Below are 26968 nucleotides of genomic sequence, written 5' to 3' on the forward strand. Positions count from 1 at the left end.
TAATTGTACTGGCACTAGTTCATGAGACATAAACTCATCACAAGTAGAAGCCGGTAGTAGAGAAAGATCGACATGGAGATGGAGCTACGAGAGTGGAGAAAGTCGGCTCCAAAAAGAAGATGGACTACATGGGACGTCGGTCTATAGCTAGAACGGCGGTTGGGACGCGGCATCGGCCCATACTGCGGTGACCCCCGATTGAGACGCACCGACTGTGGGTTTTCTCCCTCGCCGATGTCGACCGCGTCTACGCAGAACATTGTTCCCTTCCCCTAGTTGCGGGATCAGGCCCGTCGTTCTATGCTTGTGAAGAGAGCAACTGTAACATCCCAAGTTTTCAATTTGGAATGTTATACATTAGATCATCAATGCATATCATATTTTATTTTGCATTTTGGTTGATCCTAGAAATTTCTACGCAACTCAAGGACCCACGGAGAGAGTTCGGAAATTCTTTATTTTCATATTTGAGTTTTCTCAAATTTTGAGAATAGGATTATTTGATTTTTATTATTTTATCGTCAATTATTTCTATTACAAAAATATGAGAGAGGGAATAAAATGACTTTCCCAAAATAAAGAAATATTGAGGATTTAATAATAAAATCAAATAAGATTTTATTTTGGAGTTTTTCGATATTTTATTTGAATTTAGGAAAAATGTGCGTTTTTCGAAAGTGCATTTAGGCCCCAAATAAATGTTCAGCTTGTGCGGCTTGATTTTAGAAGCCCGGGAAAATTTATTTCGGGATTTTTGGAGTCCGTTTAGTATTTCCTTTTATTTTTCTTCTGCGCGTAATTATTTAAAAAAAACGAACCGACCTAACGGGTCGTGTCCGACCCGAACTCCTGGCCCGCTAGGCTTTATAAGCCGGGGGGAGGCCCAGCCGAAGCCAAACCCTAGCCCCAGCCCCGAGCCGCCCCAGCCCAGCGCCACCGCCGCCGCCCGCACGCGCCGCCGCCTCGCCGCCGCACGCCGCCCGAGGTCGCCTCGAAGTCCGCGCCGTTTTTTTTCGAAAAACCGTCGGTTTTTTTAGGTTCGTTTTTTAAATAGATCAGTTTTTCCAATTTATTTAATTAGCGAGCATTCGTCCATTCGTTCGTTCTAGCAAACGTTCGTCGTTTTTCTTTTTCTCGGATTAAATCCGTGATTTTTCTGATCGCGATTTTAGATCTGATTTTCGTTTTAGTATAACTTTCCGCTCGTTTATCGGAATCAGGCGATTCAAGCGCCTGGAGTTTCCTCTCGAAACCATCTATCCGTTTAACCAACTTAAACAAGATTTTGCCACTGTAAAAATTGCCTTAGATCCAGATTAGCAGAACGAAGTTGTTTTATTTCGCCGTTTGACTTTCGTTGCTTCGTCTGATTGCATTCTTTTTGCAAACTGGAGTTCTTAAGTTGAATTTTCTGGTTAGATCTCTTATTCGAGTTTTACCTGTGCATTAGATGAGTACTTATTGTGTGCTTGTTTATTTGCGATAGAGTACCCGGAGTGCGCCGCCTGTTACTTCGAATCGCTAGGTTTCCTGGATCATCAGCAAGGCAAGTAACACTTTGATCATACCTCCTACTACCCAGTTTTACTGCATTAGATCAATCCTCACACATTGCATGATTAGGATCTAATTAAATTGTGGGATGGGAAGTAGTTGAGGTAGTACCTATTACCTGTTTATTACGAAACCTTTGGGAGTTACTTCTATGTTTGCTTACTGTGCCATGCTATGCTAGTAGACGTGGATTGGGTGAGTGATATCCATGACAGATGTGAGTATTGTTAATTAATGGTTTATCTAAGGTGACAACTTAAACACACATCTGGGTGGATTGAGGTACCTGGGTATTCCAGGATTGCCTGTTTCTTTTTGGACCGCCACCCAGGCTCAAAGGGATCATGAGATTACTCATACTAGAAACTTCCGTGTCCAGCCACAAGCCATTATGGGCTCTGGCATAGTTGACTAAGTCGTGCGAACTCTTACAGGGTAGACTAGCAGATGTAGGGGAAAGTAGGTGTAACGGTCTATCCATTGTAAGCTGCTAGCATTTCTGAAAGACTATGTCTCGGTCATCCGTCTTCTCAAACATCATGTAGTGCGAGGAACCAAACGGAGGCGATCGAGTCTTGTGGGGAAAAGTGCGCAAACCTCTGCAGAGTGTAATAAACTAATCATGGTTAGTCATGTCCCCGGTTATGGACATCTTGAGTATCTAGTACCTGGATTATCATGTGAATCTCAACATGTTACTTTAAATTAATTTTGTTGGGTTTTTTTAAATGATGATGCTTAATTGGGATTGAGAATGGTGTCAACCATTCTCAATGTTTAACAACTACCATGATAGTTAAATAAATTTATTCCTTTGCAGTAGGGAAAAATTGACTTTACGCAAAACTGTAACCATAGAGCTTTCCACCAGCCAAATATGCATATAGTATAGCTTTTCCATTCAATTACTCTCTATATGTTACATTGCCAGCATATTCCATGTGCTGACCCGTTTTGGGCTGCAACGTTAATGTTGCAGACTTTTCAGACGACGATTAAGGAGTTTTTAGGTCGTGGTTCTATACTCAGTGATGCCGTTGGAGTTGATGGACTCACTTATCTTCCAAGCCTTCCGCTGTTATCGTTATTAGAAGGCCTTAAGCCATATTTATTGTAATAAATTCTCTATGGAGACACTCAATGTAATAAGTGTGTGATTGCTACTCTGTTATACATCCTCCGAGTACTGTGTGGTGTCAGCATTACTGATCCAGGGATGACACCGGAGCACAGAGATCAGACTGTTTGAGGTCTGGTTGCTACAGAGATGGTATCAGAGCACACACTGACTGTAGGACACGACCACTAAGCTAAAGACCTAGAACACTATTCAAGCTCTTCTCTTCTGACTCCTCATCTTTTCTACTCTTTTAGGATGGCAGATGCAAGGAACAAGTTCACGCAACCAGATGACGATACACCCTTTGGACGTCACTTGAAGGAAGTCACTAGATACCTGAACATAGGAGTACCAAGCTTCACCGGAACCTACAACGCCACTTTACCTGAAGAAGAGCGCTGGATGATTCAAGTTCAAGTTCCAGGAAGGACGTTCATGCCAGTCACTGAGCCCATAGAGTTTTTTTTTGATGCACCAACTTGGAGTCTAGGAAAGAGCATGGCTGCTCACACCGCCATGGGACGCATTGGAGAAGTCTACCGCAATGATCTCAAGGATACTATCTACCAGATTTGTGGATGCCGAGATGAGCACTGGGAGATGACTAGCACCAGGAAGGATAAATCAATTGCAGCTTTTATCCAGGAGTTAAACTAGCACATTCGATGATAGGAGAACCAAATGTGCGCCGACATGATAGATCTGAAGAAGGCTAAGACAAGAATCAAGGAACTGAAGGAAGAACTCAAGGCTACACGTGAAGATTATGAAGAGGAAATAGAAGTACTAGTGGATAAGAATGCCGACCTAACAATGAAGCTAGCAATATTTATGGGAGGCCCTACACTAGTAGATGAAGACGAAGAACCCAAGGAGATTAGCCTGGAAGACTACATCATCATCGACGACACTCGGACCCAGACGAAAGTGATGATGACTATGTTGATGAAGCTGGAGCAGATATCATGGAGTCTGCAACCGAAGAATATTTCTAGTAGACCACCTCATCAGTAGTAGTAGTCCACCATGTACATATAGTAGTCCGAGCACCTTTTTCGATAGTTAGATCGATTGTATGCCCCTGTTTGATTGAATGAAGTGAATTGTTTGCTTTTGCCTCATATGCATATGGGTAGTGTTTTCTCTTTAGACCCCCTCTATTCTTGCATCTCATCTTTTCTAAACCCTCAGATGCCTCCGAGACATGACCCCGGATTTACCTTTCCACCGGAGCTCACCCAGTTGATCCAGCAGCAGAACACATTGATGCAGTTGCTAGTCCAGAATCAGAACCAGGGGAACAAAAACAACAACCCACCACCACCACCACCTGTTCATCATTTAGCCCGTTTTCTTAGGCTGAACCCGCCGGTGTTTTCCAGTAGCACCGAGCCAATAGTAGCAGATGATTGGCTCCGCAAGACAGCTAGAGAGTTGACCACAGCAGGATGCACAGATGCGGAGAAGGTGAAGTTTGCCGCACATCAGCTTGAAGGACCCGCAGCATCATGGTGGGAGAATTTCACAGCCACTTTCCCTTTCGACACTGTCACATGGGACCAGTTTCAGCAGGCCTTTCGCACTGCCCACGTTTTAGCAGGAGCTATGGCCATGAAGACGCGTGAGTTTCGCAACTTGCGCCAGGGAGGACGGACAGTTGGCCAGTATGTGGAGGACTTTAGTAAATTAGCATGTTATGCCCCAGATGACGTTGCTACGGATGCAGCTAAGCAGGAGAAGTTTCTGGAAGGACTGAATGATGAGTTGAGCATGCAGTTGATGGTAGCAACCTTCAACAACTACCAGGAGTTGGTAGACCGTGCTCTTATGATTGAAGGCAAGCAACAGCAAATTGAGAACCGCAAGAGGAAGTATGGACAAGGGAAGTACAATTCAGGAGCTCAGCAGAAGCCACGTTTTACCCCTAGACCGGAATTCACAATGGCACCAAGAATGGTAATGGCAATGGAGGAAGCAATGGCCAGAATCGCACCAACCCATCAACCCCAGCCAAGAAGGACCTGAGCCAAGTCACTTGCTTTAAGTGTCAGAAGACCGGACATTATGCCAATGAATGTCCTGAAGGCCAGAATGGCAATGGAAGCTCTGGGAAGAAGCCGAACCCTTTCAACAGGGGACAGGTGAACCACGTTAACGTGGAGGAGGTTGAAGAGCAGCCGGATGCCGTAATCGGTAAGGTTTTGGTTAAGTCATTTACTGCACTCGTTCTTTTTGATACTGGTGCATCGCATTCATACATATCAAAGGGATTTGTGGATAAGTATAACCTGCCCACTAAGGTTCTTAGGACACCTATGCTAGTAAGCTCACCAGGAGCGGAGTATATGGCCAGTCAAGGTTGTTTTCAAGTGCCATTGAGTATAGGTAGGCATGTGTTTCCCTCGGATTTAATCATTTTGGAATCACAAGGATTGGATGTAATTCTGGGTATGGATTGGCTGTCGATGTACGGAGGAAACATCGATTGCGCCAGTAAGACAATTTTGCTTACCACCCCAGAAGGGAGAAGGATCAAGTATGTATCCCGGCATGTGCCCAAGAGGACTCAAGTAAATTGCTTAACAGGAGTTGTGCAGGAGGAAGTACCAGTAGTGAAGGATTTCCCTGATGTATTTCCAGAGAAGTTGCCAGGCATGCCACCAGATAGAGACATTGAGTTTTTGATTGAGCTATTGCCAGGCACAGGGCCAATATCGAAGAGACCATACAGGATGCCTGCAAAGGATTTGGTGGTAATTAAGAAGCAGATTAAGGAGTTACTGGATAAGGGATATATTCGCCCAAGTTCTTCGCCTTGGGGGTCGCCAGTACTTCTAGTGGAGAAGATGGATGGATCATTAAGGATGGTTGTTGATTATCGTGGGTTGAATGAAGTAACCATCCAGAACAAGTACCCACTACCAATGATCAATGATCTGTTTGATCGATTGCAAGGAGCTAAGGTATTTTCCAAGATCGATCTGCAATCAGGATACCATCATTTGAAGATTCGGGAATAGGATATACCCAAGACGCCTTTTACCACCAGGTATGGGCTGTACGAATATACCATTATGTCATTTGGTCTGACTAACGCACCCGCATATTTTATGAACATGATGAACAAAGTATTTATGGAGTTTTTGGATAAGTTTGTCATAGTGTTCATTGATGATATCCTGGTTTACTCGAAGACTGAAGAGGAGCATAAGGAACATTTGCGATTGGTACTAGAGAAGCTCAGAGAACATCAGTTGTATGCCAAGTTTAGCAAATGTGAGTTTTGGTTGAAGGAAGTAGGATTTCTCGGACACGTTATATCCGGAGAAGGTATATCAGTAGACCCACTAAAGTTGATACCATGACCAAGTGGGAAGCACCAACCAAAGTTGGAGAGATCCGGAGTTTTCTTGGACTCGCAGGATACTACCGGAGATTTATTGAGAATTTCTCAAAGATTGCGAAGCCTATGACTGAGTTGTTGAAGAAAGATACCAAGTTCATATGGACGGAGGAATGTGAGACTAGTTTCCAGGAGTTGAAGAAACGTTTGGTTACTTCACCAGTGTTGATTTTTCCAGACCAGACCAAGGATTATGAGGTGTATTGCGACGCTTCACGTCGAGGACTTGGAGCAGTGCTTATGCAGGAAGGGAGAGTTGTTTCATATGCCTCACGATAGCTTAAGCCTCATGAGTTGAATTATGCTACACATGATTTGGAATTAGCAGCCGTAGTGCATGCATTGAAAACATGGAGACATTTACTCATTGGAAACCATTGTGAGGTGTACATGGATCATAAGAGTTTGAAATACATCTTCACACAGAAGGAGTTAAACCTCAGACAAAGGAGATGGTTGGAGCTCATCAAGGATTATGATATGAAATTGCATTATCATCCCGGAAAGGCTAATGTAGTAGTGGACGCATTAAGCCGTAAGAGCCATGTCAATACGTTAATGACGAGAGAAATACCAAAGGAGTTAGCAGAAAATCTTCGTGAACTATGTTTGGAAATAGTTCCGAGAGGCTATGTAGCAGCATTGGAAATTCAGTCAACTTTGATGGATAGAATCAGAGAAGCTCAGAAGACCAACAAGAAGATTGCCACTATAAAGGAGAAACTTAGCAAAGGAAAGGCTAAGGGATTTCGTGAGGATGAGCACGATACCCTATGGTTTGAAGACCGTGTTTACGTGCCCAATGACCCGGAGATCAGGAAGTTGATACTGCAAGAGGCACACGATTCACCATATTCGATTCATCCAGGAAATACCAAGATGTATTTGGATTTGAAAGATATTTTCTGGTGGACCGGAATGAAGAAGGATATTGCGGAGTACGTAGCAGTTTGTGATGTATGTCAGAGAGTAAAGGCAGAGCATCAGAAGCCAGCAGGATTGTTACAACCATTGCCGATACCCGAATGGAAGTGGGATAAGTTAGGCATGGATTTTATCACGGGATTACCCAGGACTCATTCAGGCTATGACTCGATTTGGGTTGTAGTTGATCGATTGACGAAAGTAGCTCATTTCATCCCGATAAAGACCACATACACCAGTGCTAAGTTGGCAAAGATATACATGACCAGGATCGTATGTCTGCATGGAGTTCCGAGGAGTATCGTATCATATAGAGGAACCCAGTTTACCTCAAAGTTATGGAAGCAGTTGCATGAAACTTTGGGTACCAGACTAGAGTTCAGCACAGCTTTTCATCCACAGACAGATGGACAGACTTTGAGAGTCAATCAGATTTTGGAGGACATGCTGAGAGCTTGTGCGCTAGATTATGGATCTAGTTGGGATGAGAATTTGCCGTATGCAGAGTTCTCTTACAACAACAATTATCAATCCAGTTTAAAGATGGCCCCTTTCGAAGCCTTGTACGGAAGGAGGTGCAGGACACCGTTGTCATGGGACGAAGTTGGAGACCGCCAGTTGTTTGGGCCTGATTTGATTAGAGTCTAAATAGAAGGTGAAATTGATTCGCGATAGACTCAAGGTAGCTCAGTCCAGACAGAAGAGTTATGCAGATTCTAAACGCAAGGAGACAGCTTACGAAGTTGGAGATAGAGCTTATCTTCGAGTATCACCACTTTGGGGAACAAAGCGTTTTGGAGTTAAAGGAAAGTTAGCGCCATGTTTTGTAGGACCATATCGAGTTTTGGAACGTATGGGAGAAGTGGCCTACAAGTTGGAATTGCCCGAAGAATTGTCAGGAGTTCATGATGTGTTCCACGTTTCTCAGTTGAAGAAGTGCCACGCGGAGATGGCTGACATACCTTTGAGAGACACAGTGCCGTTGGAAGCAATCCAGTTGGATAACAATTTGACCTATGAGGAGAAACCAATTAAGATTTTCGAGTTTGCCAGTCGAGTCACTCGTAGCAAGGTTATCAAGTTTTGCAAAGTTCAGTGGAGCCACCACACGGAGGACGAAGCCACCTGGGAACGAGAGGAAGATTTGCTCAAGGACCACCCTCACCTATTTTCTAGCCAACCCGAATCTCGAGGGCGAGATTCATCTTAAGGGGGGTAGGTTTGTAACATCCCAAATTTTCAATTTGGAATGTTATACATTAGATCATCAATGCATATCATATTTTATTTAGCATTTTGGTTGATCCTAGAAATTTCTATGCAACTCAAGGACCCGTGGAGAGAGTTGGGAAATTCTTTATTTTCATATTTGAGTTTTCTCAAATTTTGAGAATAGGATCATTTGATTTTTATTATTTTATCATCAATTATTTCTATTACAAAAATATGAGAGAGGGAATAAAATGACTTTCCCAAAATAAAGAAATATTGAGGATTTAATAATAAAATCAAATAAGATTTTATTTCGGAGTTTTTCGATATTTTATTTGAATTTAGGGAAAATGTGCATTTTTTGAAAGTGCATTTAGGCCCCAAATAAATATTCACCTTGTGCGGCTTGATTTTAGAAGTCCGGGAAAATTTATTTCGGGATTTTTGGAGTCTGTTTAGTATTTATTTTTATTTTTCTTCTGCGCGTAATTATTTAAAAAAAACGAACCGACCTAACGGGCCTTGTCCGACCCGGACTCCTGGCCCGCTAGGCTTTATAAGCCGGGGGGAGGCCCAGCCGAAGCCAAACCCTAGCCCCAGCGCCGCCGCCGCCGCCCGCACGCGCCGCCGCCCGCCGCCGCCCGACGCCGTCGGACGCCGCCGCCTCGCCGCCGCACGCCGCCTGAGTTCGCCTCGAAGTCCGCGCCGGTTTTTTTAAAAACCGTCAGTTTTTGTAGGTTTTTTATGATTTATTTAATTAGCGAGCATTCGTCCGTTCGTTCGTTCTAGCGAACGTTCGTCGTTTTTCTTTTTCTCGGATTAAATCCGCGATTTTTCTGATCGCGATTTCAGATCCGATTTTCGTTTTAGTATAACTTTCCGCTCGTTTATCGGAATCAGGCGATACAAGCGCCTAGAGTTTCGTCTCGAAACCCTCTATCCGTTTAACCAACTTAAACAAGATTTTGCCACTGTAAAAATTACCTTAGATCCAGATTAGCAAAACAAAGTTGTTTTCTTTCGCCGTTTGACTTTTGTTGCTTCGTTTGATTTGATTCTTTTTGCAAACCGGAGTTCTTAAGTTGAATTTTCTGGTTAGATCTCTTATTCGAGTTTTACCTGTGCATTAGATGAGTACTTATTGTGTGCTTTTTTTTGCGATAGAGTACCCGGAGTGCGCCGCCTGTTACTTCGAATCGCTAGGTTTCCCGGATCATCAGCAAGGCAAGTAACACTTTGATCATACCTCCTACTACCCAGTTTTATTGCATTAGATCAATCCTCACACATTGCATGATTAGGATCTAATTAAATTGTGGGATGGGAAGTAGTTGAGGTAGTACCTATTACCTGTTTATTACCAAACCTTTGGGAGTTACTTCTATGTTTGCTTACTGTGCCATGCTATGCTAGTAGACGTGGATTGTGTGAGTGATATCCATGACAGATGTGAGTATTGTTAATTAATGGTTTATCTAAGGTGGCAACTTAAACACACATCTGGGTGGATTGATGTACCTGGGTATTCCAGGATTGCATGTTTCTTTTTGGACCGCCACCCAGGCTCAAAGGGATCATGAGATTATTCATACTAGAAACTTCCGTGTGCAGCCACAAGCCATTATGGGCTCTGGCATAGTTGACTAAGTCGCGCGAACTCTTACAGGGTAGACTAGCAGATGTAGGGGAAAGTAGGTGTAACGGTCTATCCATTGTAAGCTGCTAGCATTTCTGAAAGACTATGTCTCGGTCATCCGTCTTCTCAAACATCATGTAGTGCGAGGAACCAAACGGAGGCGATCGAGTCTTGTGGGGAAAAGTGCGCAAACCTCTGCAGAGTGTAATAAACTAATCATGGTTAGTCATGTCCCCGGTTATGGACATCTTGAGTATCTAGTACCTGGATTATCATGTGAATCTCAACATGTTACTTTAAATTAATTTTGTTGGGTTTTTTTAAATGATGATGCTTAATTGGGATTGAGAATGCTGTCAACCATTCTCAATGTTTAACAACTACCATGATAGTTAAATAAATTTATTCCTTTGCAGTAGGGAAAAATTGGCTTTACGCAAAACTGTAACCATAGAGCTTTCCACCAGCCAAATATGCATATAGTATAGCTGTTCCATTCAATTACTTTCTATGTGTTACATTGCCAGCATATTCCATGTGCTGACCCGTTTCGGGCTGCAATGTTAATGTTGCAGACTTTTCAGACGATGATTAAGGAGTTTTTAGGTCATGGTTCTATACTCAGTGATGCCGTTAGAGTTGATGGACTCACTTATCTTCCAAGCCTTCCGCTGTTATCGTTATTAGATGGCCTTAAGCCATATTTATTGTAATAAATTCTCTATGGAGACACTCGATGTAATAAGTGTGTGATTGCTACTCTGTTATAAATCCTCCGAGTACTGTGTGGTGTCAGCATTACTGATCCAGGGATGACACCGGAGCACAGAGATCAGACTATTTGAGGTCTGGTCGCTACAGCAACCTAAGCAAGAAGGCTTGTAGCTTAGGCTCCTGCTTGTGTATATATAGTGGTTTTCTTTTTCTGTCCATATCAACCATTTTATATTGCGTACGTGTCATTCAAGAGTGAAATGATGGTTGCTTCTTCCAACTAACTTACTGTGTGATTTGACTGCTCGTTAGTGGCCCCTACACATGCTCCCCCTATGTGTATGCAACAGTCACACGTACACATGGACGCAAAAACGCGCGCGACGCCCTAATGCATGCATGTCTGAGCACACGACGGAACACACATGGTCACGCTCAAGTGCTCAACCTACACGTGCATGCACACACATACTCAGTCAGGGTGAGCTAGTGACCGTATAAACACCGGAAATATATATATTGAGCGCAATGAGCATATTATGAAGTCCATTGACCGTATTTTTACAAATATACAGTGACAGACAGTGTATTTATCTCGTTTGAAATTAAGCCATATTAACCGGAGAGGAGGCAGTATGGACTAGCATTACTTTGTTGTGTCCCGTCAACTTGCCGAATGAGGAGAAGGTTGCAGGACGGGAGAAGCTTGCGCGCGGTGGCTCGCAGGACAAGGAGAAACTTTTGACTAATGCAAGCTCTCCCTCGCTTAGGCGGTGGACATGCAATAGTTAATTCGGTGTCAGATTGCCGGAAGCATACACTATACTACTAGTGCTATTATTGTTCGACTTCCCGAATAGGCGAACAACCAAGCGCAAAGTTTACTAGTACTACTACTATAGTCTATAAAGGTACGTACTATACTAGTACTAGGAACCAGATGGAGGAGTGTCTGCACTCTTATTACAATTTTAAAATGTGATAAAACAATCTTCAACATATTTGGTTCTCTTCGAGGGTCCTCGCATGTGATAATGGAAGTTGATTGCATGGAACACTCGCCACAATTCTCGCTTAATTCTGGCTCATATCCTGTTACAAATAGTAGCGCTCGGTAATATTTCCTCTTTTTTTGTTATTCATCATGTAAACAGGTCAGCGACCTTGCGACGCATCTTCGTGCCGACCGTGCTTGCTGCACTTTGAATGTGGCCGAGAGCTGGCTTGATGAAACACCTCGCTTCCTACTTCTTTTTTTGCGGGGTACCTCGCTTCCTAGTGACCAGTGTCTTGGCTGATCGTCCTAAGAATGCTTATATATGAATAAAGCTCTCTCATTTACCCACAAAAAAGGTTAAGCCATATTAACCGGAAAGGAGGGAGTATGGACTAGCACTACTTTTTGATGTGTCCCGTCAACTCGCAAAATGAGGAGAAGCTTGCAGCACAAGGTGAAGCTCGCTTACGCCTTTTGACTAATGAAACCTACCCTCGGTGGACATGCATCAGTCCATTCGGTGTCAGATTGTCAGAGGCATACACTATAGTACCCAACATGTGGAGTACCATCATTGTTCGATTTCACGAAGAGGTGAAGAGCCAAGCGCAGTAGTACGAGTAGTACTACTACTAGAACCGCATGGTGGAGCATCTGTACTCTTATTTTTATCTCTAATAAAGTACACGTTTATTCTGGAGAAGGGCGGAAAACGGCAGCCCAACATGTAATGAATGATATCGATCAACCAACCATGCTCGAATATATCTTGGCCTCCGTGCGAGCCCGTCTGTGTGTTCTCGCTCCTCGTCTCTCTCAAGGAACGACGGGTTGGCTCTTTGCCGTCAATTGAGATCGGTTTGCTCACACTCCTGTCCCACATGTCAGTGATATGCCAAGAGGAGGTGCGTTGACCGACTGGCCATACGTGTACTTGGTTTTGCACCTTCATACTACTCCTCCCTCCATCACAGTTTATAGGGCGCGCTTCATTATGATGCATTTCTCTCAATGCATTTCCACCACCAGAGAGACTTTAGACGCGTTTGGTTTAATGCTCAATTAATTAGGGCGTGGTAACCGCAATCAAGTCCACAATTTTCTCTCCACGTACTGTACTACTACGGAGTGGAGTAAGTGCATGCATGTGTGTACCCGGGGTGGAAGCACTGCATGCATGTACGTACACATTATTTCCTCTAGTAATAGACGCCGTGCTATAACTACCAATGCTATTTTTCAGGCCGATCGCTAGTCGCCTTGGTCCCACATTTTTTTCTTTTTTCTGAAGCGCGCTGTATAAACAGTGACGGATGGAGTAGTATGAGCAGATTCAAAGAAGAGCGTATTGATGGTTGCTTCTTCAGAGCAACTTACAGTGGGAAAGGTGGGGCTTATGATTTGACTGCTCATTACTCACTATTAATGCGGCATAACGACCGGGCCGAGTCTCCCATGCAGTTGTGCACTACCCCCTCGGTTCTTAAATATACTCCAGAGTATTTGTCTTTCTAGAGATTCCAATGAGTGACTACTCAAATATTTGTCTTTTTAGAGATTTCAAATGGACTGGCACATACAGATGTATATAGACATATTTTAGAGTGTAGATTCACTCATTTTGCTCCGTATGTAGTCACTTGTTGAAATCTCTAGAAAGACGAATAGAATATTTAGGAACGGAGGAAGTACACATACGAAGCAAAATGAGTGAACCTACACTCTAAAATATGCCCGTTTGAAATTTCTAAAAAGACAAATATTTAGGAACGAAGGAGTATAATTTTGTGCATGGCACATGGACCCAGATGATGAAGAGGCTTCTGGCAATGCTATCAAGCTTCCATCATTTGTTTACATAATTGACGTACTATACAAATAATTTTCTAGCAACATGAAATTGTACAATGGTGTGAGCTTTCAGCTTTTGTTTCGCGTGTCTTGCCATCGATGCTCTTTTGGAAACAATAAAAAATTAACTTCCTTGCTAATGCATGTCAATTATTAGCAGATCAGAGCTAATAATTACATCACAACTGAAGACAGAGTTGTGAGAAGGTGTTAAATTAAAATTGAGACATGCTTTCATTGGCAGCAACGTCCCCCCAGCTCTGTCTAAATCAACAAGGCATGTTGGGAAAAAAAGTAGCTGTCTGGAGCATGCAACATTCCGATCATTTTGTGCAGTTCCACTAAAATAGAGCTCAGCGTCCCTGTTCCAAAGATATTAAGTGTGATTACGATAATAGAGGACTGCTGATGAAACAATAAACACACAAATAGAAGCCGGTCACCTTTGCAGTCTCTCTTAAGACTAACTAGTTGGAGAAGATTAGGATCGGAGTTGGATGAGGAGGATAGAGAAAAACCAATCTCCCTTTGTGCGGTCGCACTGAAATGTAGAGACGTTGCCTATCGGTGTCAAAACCGGCGGATCTCGGGTAGGGGGTCCTGAACTATGCGTCTAGGCCGGATGGTAACAGGAGGCAAGGGACACGAAGTTTTACCCAGGTTCGGGCCCTCTTGATGGAGGTAAAACCCTACGTCCTGCTTGATTAATATTGATGATATGGGTAGTACAAGAGTAGATCTACCATGAGATCAGAGAGGCTAAACCCCAGAAGCTAGCCTATGGTCTGATTGTTGTTCTCTATGTTGTCCTACGGACTAAAACCCTCCGGTTTATATAGACACCGCAGAGGGTTAGGGTTACACAAAGTCGGTTACAATGGTAGGAGATCTGCATATCCGTATCGCCAAACTTGCCTTCCATGCCAAGGAAAGTCCATTCCGGACACGGGACGAAGTCTTCAATCTTGTATCTTCATAGTCCAGGAGTCCGGCTGAAGGTATAGTCTAGCCATCCGGACACCCCCTAATCCAGGACTCCCTCAGTAGCCCCTGAACCAGGCTTCAATGACGACGAGTCCGGCGCGCAGATTGTCTTCGGCATTGCAAGGCGGGTTCCTCCTCCAAGTACTTCATAGAAGATTTTGAACACAAAGACAGTGTCCGGCTCTACAAAATAAGTTTCCACATATTGCCATAGAGAGAATAATATTTACACAAATCTAATCTACTGACATATTCCGTAGTGTGACACACCACGGCCAAGCCTTTATTCGAATCGTTTTATTGTCCCACCTCAGCGCGTCATGCGAGACGGTTTCCTTGGCACGTCTTGTTAAAGCAGAGATCGTGTCCCCTTATTCCGGGATTCTCATCAATACGGGCGTGGGTAACCCAACCGCTTCTAGGACTCCTAGACTATAGGCAAGTCCAAACGGCCACGGAGAGGACGCTTGATATTCACCCTCTTTATAAAGGGACAAGGCTTTTATTTTTCCCTCCCACGCTCAATCGAATCCTTCCCCCACCTCAAGCTCAAACACCCAAAGTTCAGGTCAGGTGCTCCGAACCTTCAATCATGTCCGAATCTAGCCTTCAAGGCCGATGGGTGCCTTCCTCCATCACGGAAGAAGACATCAAAAAGTTGAGGTAGGCCAGATATCTGACCGCCGAGTTTTTGCATTGGCTGCCTGCCCGAGGGCAGGCCGTCCCCTCCCCCAAACCCAACGAGAACGTCGTGTTCATCTCCCACTTCCTCTGAGGTCTAGGCCTTGCTCTGGATCCTTTCGTCAGGGGTTTTGATGTTTTATTACAGGCTAGATTTCCATGATCTAGCTCCGGACTCCTTTCTTCATATCACGACATTTATTGTCGTGTGTGAGGCCTTCCTCCGGGTTACCCCTCACTTTGGCATGTGGCTCAAGACCTTTGAAGTAAAGCCGAAGATGATCGAGGGGCAACATGCAGCGTGTGGAGGTGCCTCAATATGCAAGATGACAGGAGCTCCATGGCCCAAAGGTTCCATTCCAGAGGTGTCTGAATTGTGGCAACTGGAGTGGTTCTACATCACGGCTCCTAGAAGTGCCAAGTGGGCGGCCGCCCCAGTTTTCCGCTCGGGCCCTCCACCAGAACTGATGTTATGGATCAGCAGAGGTCTGAGCTGGGGTCCAGCCAAGGACGTGCTTATACTGCAAAGCCGCATTCGAGATCTCTTCAATGGAGATTTTAGTTTGGTTGCGGTAATACAAGTTATGCTGGTTCGTCAAGTCCAGCCTTGCAAACCCTGGCCCCTTCGCTTGTGGGAGTTTAATCCCGAGGGACCGCGTGTCATTCAAAATTTCCTCGGCCGGACGTACGAGGAGATGTACAAGTCATTCTTCGGACCTCAGGTAGAGTGTCCGCAAATTACCGAGGACGTGGGCCTGAGCAGTAACCGCGCCGCCGAACAGGTAAGGAATCTTCCGGCCGGACATACTATCTCTCACTTGTTACGAAGTTATTTCTGAGAGTTCACTTTTTGACCAGGACTGGCTGACAAAGGCGAAGTTGATTCGGTGTTCGGCCCCCTCCCTGAGGGTTTGGAGAATCCGGTATTGGAAAAGATGCTCCAGGTCGCACCTTGCCCGGAGCCCTTGAAGGAAGATACTGGGGAGGACAATACGGGCAGACGCGGGCCCCCAACGCTGCCCATTCTAACCGAGGGAGAGAGCGTCTCCATGAAGGAAGACGACCGGAGGAGGAAAAGGACTACGCCTGGGGATTCGGAAGCCGAAGCTTCCAAATGGGAGAAGAAGTCTCCCACAGAGGGTCCTACCTTGGGGGGTGCTTTTGTCGCATAAAGTCCGCGGGGGGATCAATTCTCCAGCGAGTCGTAAGTGACCCGAAATACTTTAATAGTACAGGTATGCCATCTTTTTCTTCTGAGAAAATAACCACCGCATATATTTTTGCAGTTTGGGCCTTAGCCCCTCTCAAATGAGCTCGTCTTCGGGGGATCTTCTTCCAGAGATGATGGAGAGCGAAACGCCTCCTCCGGACTCCGCCGCTCCGAAAGCGGGCGACCCCGAAGTGTCGTCACGGAGGGCCTCTCCGAGTCCGGTGAGGCCGGAAGATAATCCCGTTGACCCCCAAAGATCCCAGTGTCCGGCTCCTAAAGAGAGCAGACAAAAGAGTCCAGCACCATCTGGTGTGCAATCGGATGTTCTGAGGGAGTTGGTGGGGCGAGCGGCCATCTCGGATGAACACCGTGTGCTGATGAATACGGTGATGGAGAGAATCTCGTCCGCCGAAAGAGGATTGCATGAAGCTTTTATGAGTCTACTGACAGGCTTTGAGGTACGTAAAATAATGTATGATAGTCCTGCACATGCTAGGTGTGCCCTGTGTAGATAGTAGCCCCTGAGACTCTTGTTGTCGTCGGAAACGACGACGAACAGAGGATCATATTCCCAGGTAATAACCATACTGCCTCTATGTGCAGGTGATGGAAGCTCCGGTGGCTAGCCAGACTAACGAGTTTGCCAATTTAAAACGGCAGTTGGATGCGGCAGACGCCGACATCGAGCTTGTTAACAAAAGGCTTGACGAGGCACAGGGTAAGTGTCATTATCTGGTAAACGCCACATAGTAAGAGCAGCATGATGCTAGTATCTTTAATACGTTGTGACTGCAGATGGAGCTGCCACTGTTGAAGCCTTGCGGGCGGAACTTGCCCGATCCAAGGAACAAGCGAGGTTTGGTAATGCGGCTGCTTTGAAGGCGGCCGAAGAGTTGAAAGCCGAGAAGGCCGCGCATGGCGAGAGCCGGGATAAGATGTCCAAGATGGCCATAGAATTAAAAGCCGCCGCCGACCGTTGCCGGATTCTTGAAAAGGAAAACCTAGTGAAGGCATCGGGCCTTGAGAAGGCTGCTGCGACGAGGAAATACATCCGCTCTACTATGAGGTCGAAGAAGGAGGAGCTGCGGGAAGCCGGGGATATTGTAGCTGGGAAATCCTTTATGTTGCGGAGGAAGTTCAGAGATCCACGGTATGCCACTCTGGATCGGCTGTGGAGTTCGGAGAATGTGTATATGGATTTGGCGGCGAGCGCTGCCGATGCGGCCAAGTACTTCTAGGGTCAGACGGACGGTGAAGTAGACCAGTTGTTTTGGAGACAATTCCATTCTCCCGAGCGTCCGCTTTCATTGACTGACCAATTAGCTGAATGGGCCGAACCGAATAGGTTGTCTGGACTCGCCATGAGGTCTGTTGTGGATCAGCTATGGCCGGAAAGGCCAAAGCCGAACAGCTATTTCAGCTTGGTGCAGCAGTTCCTTGACGTGGTGCCGTGCATTAATGCGATGAAGAGGTCGGCGTGCATAGAGGGCTCACGGATGGCCTTTGCTCGTGTTAAAGCATACTGGGCGGAGATGGATGCTACCACTGTTGCAGCGCGGGATTCGGCCATTGGCCGAAGGGCTGCTGAGCACTACTTTGAAGAAGTTCTTGAGGGTGCTCGTTTGATAGAGACCAGTGCTCAAAAAATATTATATTTGAGTGATATGTAATCTCATTGTAAGCGAAATGATTTTATAAATTTTTATAAGGCTATTTTTATACTTTTGCTTGAACGTAATATGATGCCTCCTGGGCGGCCGTTTATGTATACATGTGTATAACCTGAAAGATTGCAGCCGTCGGCTTCGACCCCCACGCATATAATGTGGAGGTGCTCGCAAAAAACACACGTTCACACTTAACCCAACGTCTTGGTCCTATTAAGGAGGTGATAGCGGAGCGAGCGAGGCAACCGGACTATAATGCTTTAACACTTTCACTTAGCCATAGGAGTTTGACAGTGGGGCTACTAGATAGCCCCTGGTGGCTCCGCACTCTCCCGATCCCGGGGTGCGTACATGCCTGGCCGGAAAACAGCCCTTCGTTAAGGCGGAGGAATTCTAACATTCCAACAGGTCATCGAGTGGTTGACCAGTCTCACGCTATATCATGACAGTCAGTTTTCGGCTTTCTCTACTGAAGTGCTCGTCCGGATGAACCAGGGCACAATCGCAGTAGTTCTGCTGGTGCTACCTTAGCCGGTAAAGCGGAACGTAAGGCACCAAAACACAGGAGCCGGGCAAACCCAACATTTGACCAAAGACAATGATTCGGAGCTGATGCATATAGGGCCAAACTCGCGATGCCGAACACTCCCTAAGGTATTCAGTCTTTGTGGTATAATCCGGGCCTAAATAATGGCCTTTGTAAGAAGCCCCTTGTGTCCAGGTACGTGCATTGTTCTGGCGTGGCCACATGCCAAGACGTCAGCATCCTTCTCAACGGTGGATATGTATCAACAAGAGACAGTAAAAAAGGTTTACGCAGGGTCTTAATCTAAAAATAATCCTTGGGGCGGGTCCCTGCTGCACGTCTGTGCCTGTGTCTCCGTTGTGCCGTATCCTGGACGGGTGTAGCACGATGATCGTCTGTAAAAGAGAGGAATTTAGGTGAAAAAGTTATCATGCAAAAAGGATAGTTTTTAAAGAAACCATGTATAATTCAAGATGAGAAAAAATTGCCACTTGTCTACGCGTGTTGAGCCCGTTGTATTGACAAATAGGGGTGTGACCATTTATTCGGTATAACTAGCGGCGCCGGACTTGATTAGTTGTGTCTGAGGTCTTGACGACCTATTGGATGCTTTCGCTGGTCCGGGCGCCTTTAGTGTGCGGCTGCCAAGGCAGCCGCACTCTCTTCGGCGTGCAGAGATCGCTTGATATTTCCGTTCCCTGAAATGATGCCACGTGGACCGGGCATCTTGAGTGTGAGGGAGGCGTAGTGTGGTATTGCATTAAAGCGAGCGAAAGCTTCGCGTCCGAGCAGTGCTTGATAGCCACTTTGGAACGGAGCGATGTGGAAGGTTAAATGCTCGCGACGGATGTTATCGGGGGAGCCGAATATAACTTGTAGTAGGAGGGAGCCCGTACAACGAGTCCCTGGGCCTGGCGTTACTCCTTTAAAGGTAGTATTGTTATGGCGAATTTTTGTTGGGTCTAACCCCATCCCGCGAATTGTATCCTGATATATTAGGTTTAGATTGCTGCCACCGTGCATCAAGACTCGTGTGAAGTGATATACGCCAATTACTGGGTCTAATACCAGGGCAGCCCATCCTGCGCGTCGGATACTTGCTGAGTAATCGCGATGGTCGAAAGTGATCGGTTGAGACGACCAGTGGCAGGACTTCGTGGTGACAGGCACTTGGGTATATTTTCCTGGGAGTGCCGCGTTGTTTTGTCCCTTGATCACGTGTAACACGTTTACTGTTTTGACTTCCGGTGGAAATTTATTTTGTTCCCCAGTGTCTTGCTTGGGAGGCTCGTCCTTGTCTTCACTTGGTGTACCCTCCCCCTTGTGTACGGCGTTGAGCTTGCCGGACTGCTTGAAGACCCAACATTCTCTATGTGTATGATTAGCAGGTTTACCAAGGGTACTATGGATCTGACATACTTGGTCCAGAATTTTGTTGAGGCTGGATAGTTCATCCCTGGTGCCTTTAGAGGGCAGCTTTTGACCTGGCCGAGAGCTTTTGAATCCGGCGTTTACTGCCGTGCCCTTCGTGCTGTCTTCTTTATTCCGGAGTTTGTTATTGCTCTTGCGCCGTGATTTCCCGTTTCCATCTCTAACTTCAGATGTACTGGGGTCGCTGGTGCTGCATCTGGCTAGCCAGCTGTCCTCACCCGTGCAAAAGCAGGTCATGAGGCTTTTTAATGCGGCCATCGTTCTTGGCTTATTTTGGCCGAGGTGTCTGGCGAGCCATTCGTCACGGATGCTATGCTTAAAAGCTGCCAAGGCTTCGGCGTCCGGACAGTCAACAATCTGGTTCTTTTTAGTAAGAAACCTGTTCCAAAGCTTTCGGGCTGACTCTCTGGGCTGTTGAGTTATATGACTCAAATCGTCCGCATCCGGAGGTCGGACATAAGTCCCTTGAAAATTTGCCCGAAAGGCGTCTTCGAGCTCTTCCCAACTTCCAATGGAGCTTTCGGGGAGGCCTTTAAGCCAGTGACGAGCTGGCCCTTTGAGCTTGAGGGGTAAGTACTTGATGGCGTGGAGATCATCTTCTCGAGCCATATGGATATGAAGGATGTAGGCCTCAATCCAGACCCCAGGGTCTGTTGTTCCGTCGTATGTCTCTATGTTTACGGGTTTGAATCCCTCTGGAAATTCATGGTCCAGCACCTCATCGGTGAAACATAGGGGGTGTGCGGCACCCCTGTAGCTAGGTGTACCGCGTTGTTCGGATGTTTGTTGTGTTGCATTGTATGCTGGGGCGCGCTTGCATGGTCCATAGATGGATCTTGTTGCGCCGTCCTTTGGGTGCGAGCCCTCGCAAGGGTCGCGTGTTATATTGTGAGTGGCGTTGTATGCCGCTCTGTGTTGGTAGAGGGGTCGTCTATCCGGCCAGGTGGCTGCTTTGATATTTGGTTGTGGGGGGTCTGAGGCCTCCTCATCAAATTCAGGTAGCAGCTTCCGCTTTGGGTAGCTCTTGGAGGGGCGATTGTCACCGTACCTCGCTGCTGTGTTGAGTATTTTACTCCATCTGATTTGGAGTGTGTCTTGCTTAGCCTTGAGCCTTTGCTTCTGCTTTTTAAGACTCCTCGCGGTGGCAACAAGCCTTTTACGGGCATTCTGCTGCTCCGGGTGCCTGTCCGGCGTTATGTCGTCCGGACCATTATCCTTGATAGAATTTGTTTGTTCGGTTTGATTATCCGGATTGCCGTTGTCCGGCAGTGGTTCGCCCTGCTCCAGCGCTGGGTCTGTGTGATCGTTATTTCTGTCGAGGCGGGATTTGGGGCGGCGCTTGCGTCGCCGCTTTGACTGCTTCTCGAGGGAACAAGCCTTCGGTGCGTCCTCCCGCTCCTCATCGTCATCTTTTGGTGCGTCCACCATGTATACGTCATATGACGGGGTGGCCTTCCAGGGCCCAATAGGTGCTGGTTCTTCATCGTCTCCTGCATCGGCGTCCATACCGTCGATGTCTTCGGAGTCGAAGTCGAGCATGTCGGTTAGATCGTCGACAGTGGCTACAAAGTGGGTGGTGGGTGGGCTTTGAATTTCTTCATCGTCCGTATCCCAACCTTGCTGACCGTAGTCTGGCCAAGGCTCTCCTGATAAAGAGAAAGACTTTAGTGTCTTCAGAATATCGCCGAAAGGCGAGTGTTGAAAGATGTCCACGGCAGTAAACTCCATGATCGGCGCCCAATCAGATTCGATTGGCAGGGGCGCGGAGGGTTCGGAGTCTGGAGAGGAGTCCGGCACCTTGGAGTCACGAGCCTCGCGGAGTGCGGGGCTGGTGTTCGGCTCGATCGCCGTTGGGATCGCAGCCCCCGAGGCGGTGTCCAACCACCCATCCTCGATCGGTGCAGTTGGCTCCGAATTAAGGGTCAAAGCCGATGCGGGTGCGGCCTCCAGGGCACTGTTCGGCGACAGAGCTAGATCATGCTCGTCGTGACAGTGTGGCGCGCTCGGTAGTGGCTCGAATCCGTTGAGGATCAAGTCCCTGCGGATGTCAGCCGTGTAGTTTAAACTTCCAAATCTGACCTGATGGCCAGGGGCATAGCTTTCGATCTGCTCCAGATGGCCAAGTGAATTGGCCCGCAGTGCGAAGCCGCCGAAGACGAAGATCTGTCCGGGGAGAAAGGTCTCACCCTGGACTGCTTCGCTATAAATGATCGTAGGAGCCATCAAGCCTAACGACGACGACAAAGAGGAACTCTCAATGAAAGCACCAATGTCGGTGTCAAAACCGGCGGATCTCGGGTAGGGGGTCCCGAACTATGCGTCTAGGCCGGATGGTAACAGGAGGCAAGGGACATGAAGTTTTACCCAGGTTCGGGCCCTCTAGATGGAGGTAAAACCCTACGTCCTGCTTGATTAATATTGATGATATGGGTAGTACAAGAGTAGATCTACCGTGAGATCGGAGAGGCTAAACCCTAGAAGCTAGCCTATGGTCTGATTGTTGTTCTGTATGTTGTCCTATGGACTAAAACCCTCTGGTTTATATAGACACCAGAGAGGGTTAGGGTTACACAAAGTCGGTTACAATGGTAGGAGATCTGCATATCCGTATCGCCAAGCTTGCCTTCCACGCCAAGGAAAGTCCCTTCCAGACACGGGACGAAGTCTTCAATCTTGTATCTTCATAGTCCAGGAGTCCGGCTGAAGGTATAGTCCGGCCATCCGGACACCCCCTAATCCAGGACTCCCTCATTGCCCGTGTGACATTTTAGTACAACTGCACAAAACACTCTTAAGAAAAAAGTGATTTGTGCAGTTCACCAAAAGGTCGCAATAGCAACGAGGTGAAATGGATAGCACTGTTTGCAAAAAAGAGGTATAAAGGAAACAATTACTGGCCAATAATAGTTGATGACACATGCGACGACAAAAAATAAGCATATTCCTTGTCCTGTGGGAAGATAACAACACGGTTGTGTTTGTCTAAAACGGTGTGAGGACGACAATGCAATTAGGAAAGTACGCCGGACGAGCTACGTTTTGGGCAAAGAACTATGGAAGATCCACATGCAGCGACGTGGGAAGACGGGCAGTGGAGCAAGGCCGGAGGGGATACCTGGAGGTCGTCAGGATGTAACTAGGTGAGCGGCGGCGGGCGGAATCTGCGAGCAGGTGGCGTAGGCCCTGCCGCGCTGGAGCTTGGTCAGAGGGAACGGCGTGTACCGCAAATTGGGACGTGCTGCCTTGGCGCTGTCGAATAGAGAAATGATGCACTTCCTCCCTTTCCCCCGGCGGACGGGATGCGGCCGGATTAGTGACCAACGGTGAGAGAGAGAGAGGCCACCACACTCCCTTTCCCCTGACGGACGGGATGCGGCCGGATCAGTGACCAACGGTGAGAGAGAGAGAGGCCACCGCAGCCTTGTGTGAGATACTCTGAAGAGCGACAAACCAGGCAGGTAGGCTCCATTGTATATAGTGAGCGGACTACCTTTTTCTCCATAAAAATTGTTTTATATTCTGTGTACGTGCCATTGAGCGCTATAACTTTATTTAAAAATAACGCGGCAACACGTCAAGTCGAACTTTGTTTCGTGCACGCGTGGTACACGACCTCCCTAGGTAAACAACTGCTACAGACGTTCAAATTAGCACGTGGGCTGCCATTTCGTAAAGAAATGAGCTCCACCGTGTACCCGCGCGGGTGTGGCTGGGCACGAAGCGTGAGTACGTGCACGGCACCTATTCTCTTCTTGTATATGTACACCACCTACGTGGGGTTGTGTGAGAGAGATACAAACCTAGAGAGACATAGTGTGTGGGTTCTTGAGAGTTTTTGGGGGGGGGGGTCAATCAAAAAATGTAACATATGCAATGTGTGTGAAATAGAGTCCTAGATATAACATATATATAGAGGGGGCGATCCACGAGAAGAGAGTGGAGGTATCATCGGCTTGAGGTGTCCATAGAATCGAAGAGAGGGATGATGTGTGTGAGTGTGTGCGCGCGCGATCGATAAAGAGTGCCATCGAATTTGTGTGTGCCCACGTCAAAGATATAGGGTGGCTGGCCTACTGGAACGTGAGATGGGACATATGCAGTTTGTCTCTGTGGCATGGATACCTACCTGCAGCGCTCGACTATCGGTGTGTGGTGGGGGAATAGGGAGGCCCAATTAACTATAGAGGTACAATGGCTGGTATATGTGTGGAGGAGGAGAGAGGCCTACCTCATGTATTAAGGAGATCGATCTGCCTCATGTATTAAGGGAGATCGATCGGCATCCATGCATATGTGCAGGAGAGGAATAAGGTTGGGAGAGAGACAGAGCTAGAGTGTTGGAGGGGGTGGTAGTGGAGTTGCTTCTAACAAATGGTGGGATAGGCTTGCTAGACAAATGGAGGGCACGCCCGCAATATCAATAAGAGAGGAGATGGCTGCTTGTTGTCTGTGCACGTGCGTGTGAGAGACGGGTCAGGAGGCATGCACGAATGATGAGGGGGGACAATGTGGCTGTGGTAAGCAGACGTAACTACATAGGAAGATCAATCGCCCTTTGTTATAGAAAGGAGAGACATAACTTGTGAGGTACGTCGATCGATGGGGGGAGGGTAGTTAAAGTCGATCTAGGTATATGTTGGGAGATCGATCGGTATACATGCATGTGTGTGTTAGAAGCAAATGAGGCACGAGGAGAAGGATAGAGAGAGAGGGATGCATGTAGGAGGTGGTACGAGAGGCATACTATATCGAGGGGGGAGGAGTGCGCGAGTACGAGAACGATGAAAATAGTGGTGGGAGTGAGGCATGGACGGTGACAAGAGAAGAGGGGAAGCTTGTGTTTGTGCTAGGCACACCTGGCTAGAGAGGCATACCGATCGATGTGTGCCGTAAAGAAGGAGCTGTGGGGCCTACACACACCGTGGGTGAACGACCTAAAGTGAAAAGATGAATTTGCACGATGGAGCTAGAGAATGCTAAGGGAGGGTGAGAGGGATGCGGGCGTGTGCATGCGCAAGAGAAAGTTAGCGCTAGCTACAAAGATAAGAGGGTTGTGTGGGTGTAAAAGACGAATAGAGATCATATATACTTCATTATAAAAAGCGAATTCGGATATTTGAAGAATTTATCATAGTGTTTCAAACCGACGCATGTGTGAATACATATAACGGTGATACACATGGTGTGGTTATGAACATGTTATACTACATTTAATATATTTTATCTCTACTCTTATTAAAAACGGAGTTGTTGATGATGGTGTGCCTGCCATCCTGCATTATAGGCCGTCCGATTTATATCTGGCGGATAGCAAGGAAACTATGATGGTTGAAGTTGGCAACAATCATGATTGTAGATTCTTATTGAAATAGAGAAACGAATTCAAATTTAGTTCAAATTGCAGCGGTAGTATAGACATTTGGAATGCACTAAAATGTTGGTATGAGTAGGTTACATGCATTATACAGCAAGCGAAAAAATTTAATCGGACATAACATGGATTCATACTCCCTCCTTCCATCTATATAGGGCGTAATGAGATTTTTAAGACCACCTTTGACTATTGACAAGATTAATAGTACATGACATGCACAATGTGAAAATTATATCATTGAAAGAACCTTTCACAGACGAATTTAACGGTGTGCTTTGTGTAAGTTGCATGTCATATATCATTGCTCTAATATTTGGTCAAAGTTAGCATCGAAAAACGCATTAGGCCCTATATAGATGGAAGGAGGGAGTAGCTTTGAATAGCATTTGTATAGTAAAACGGGGTAATACTCTCTCTTTGTGTCATGTGAATAGTTTTATTTTTTTTGTTTTCTTTTTGGTTGAGGGAAGTGCGAATTGATTTGGTACGTACAAGTACAATATTACTACATGATACGTCTCCAACGTATCTACTTTTCCAAACAATTTTGCCCTTGTTTTGGACTCTAACTTGTATGATTTGAATGGAACTAACCCGGACTGACGCTGTTTTCAGCAGAATTGCCATGAATGTTGTTTTATGTGCAGAAAACAAAAGTTCTCGGAATGACCTGAAACTCCACGGGATATCTTACAATAAATAATAAAAAATTCTCGCCAAAGATGAAGACCAGGGGGCCCACACCCTTCTCATGAGGGTGGGGGCGCGCCCCCCTAGGGTGCGCCCCCTACCTCGTGGGCCCCCTGGAGACCCCCTGACTCCAACTCTAACTCTATATAACTGCTTTCGGGGATAAAAAATAGAGGAGAAGAAATCATCGCGTTTTACGACCCGGAGCCGCCGCCAATCCCTAAAACCTCTCGGGAGGGCTGATCTGTAGTCCGTTCGGGTCTCCGGAGAGGGGGATTCGTCGTCGTCGTCATCATCAACCATCCTACATCACCAATTTCATGATGCTCACCGCCGTGCGTGAGTAATTCCATCGTAGGCTTGCTGGACGGTGATGGGTTGGATGAGATTCACCATGCAATCAAGTTAGTTTTGTTAGGGTTTGATCCTTAGTATCCACTATGTTCTGAGATTGATGTTGCTATGACTTTGCTATGCTTAATGCTTGTCACTAGGGCCCGAGTGCCATGATTTTAGATCTGAACCTATTATGTTTTCATCAATATATGAGAGTTCTAGATCCTATCTTGCAAGTCTATAGTCACCTATTATGTGTTATGATCCGTTAACCCCGAAGTGACAATAATCGGGATACTTACCGGTGATGACCGTAGTTTGAGGAGTTCATGTATTAACTATGTGCTAATGCTTTGTTCCGATTCTCTATTAAAAGGAGGCCTTAATATCCCTTAGTTTCTGTTAGGACCCCGCTACCACGGGAGGGTAGGACAAAAGATGTCATGCAAGTTCTTTTCCATAAGCACGTATGACTATTCGGAATACATGCCTACATTGCATTGACGAATTGGAGCTAGTTCTGTGTCACCCTATGTTATGACTGTTACATGATGAACCGCATCCGGCATAATTATCCATCATTGATCCGATGCCTACAAGCTTTCCATATACTGGTTTACGCTTATTTACTTTCCCGTTGCTATTGTTACAATCACTA

This window comes from Triticum urartu, chromosome 1A (genome assembly GCF_056163025.1).
Source record: "Triticum urartu cultivar PI428250 chromosome 1A, HENAU_Tu73, whole genome shotgun sequence".
Classification (NCBI taxonomy): Eukaryota; Viridiplantae; Streptophyta; class Magnoliopsida; order Poales; family Poaceae; genus Triticum; species Triticum urartu.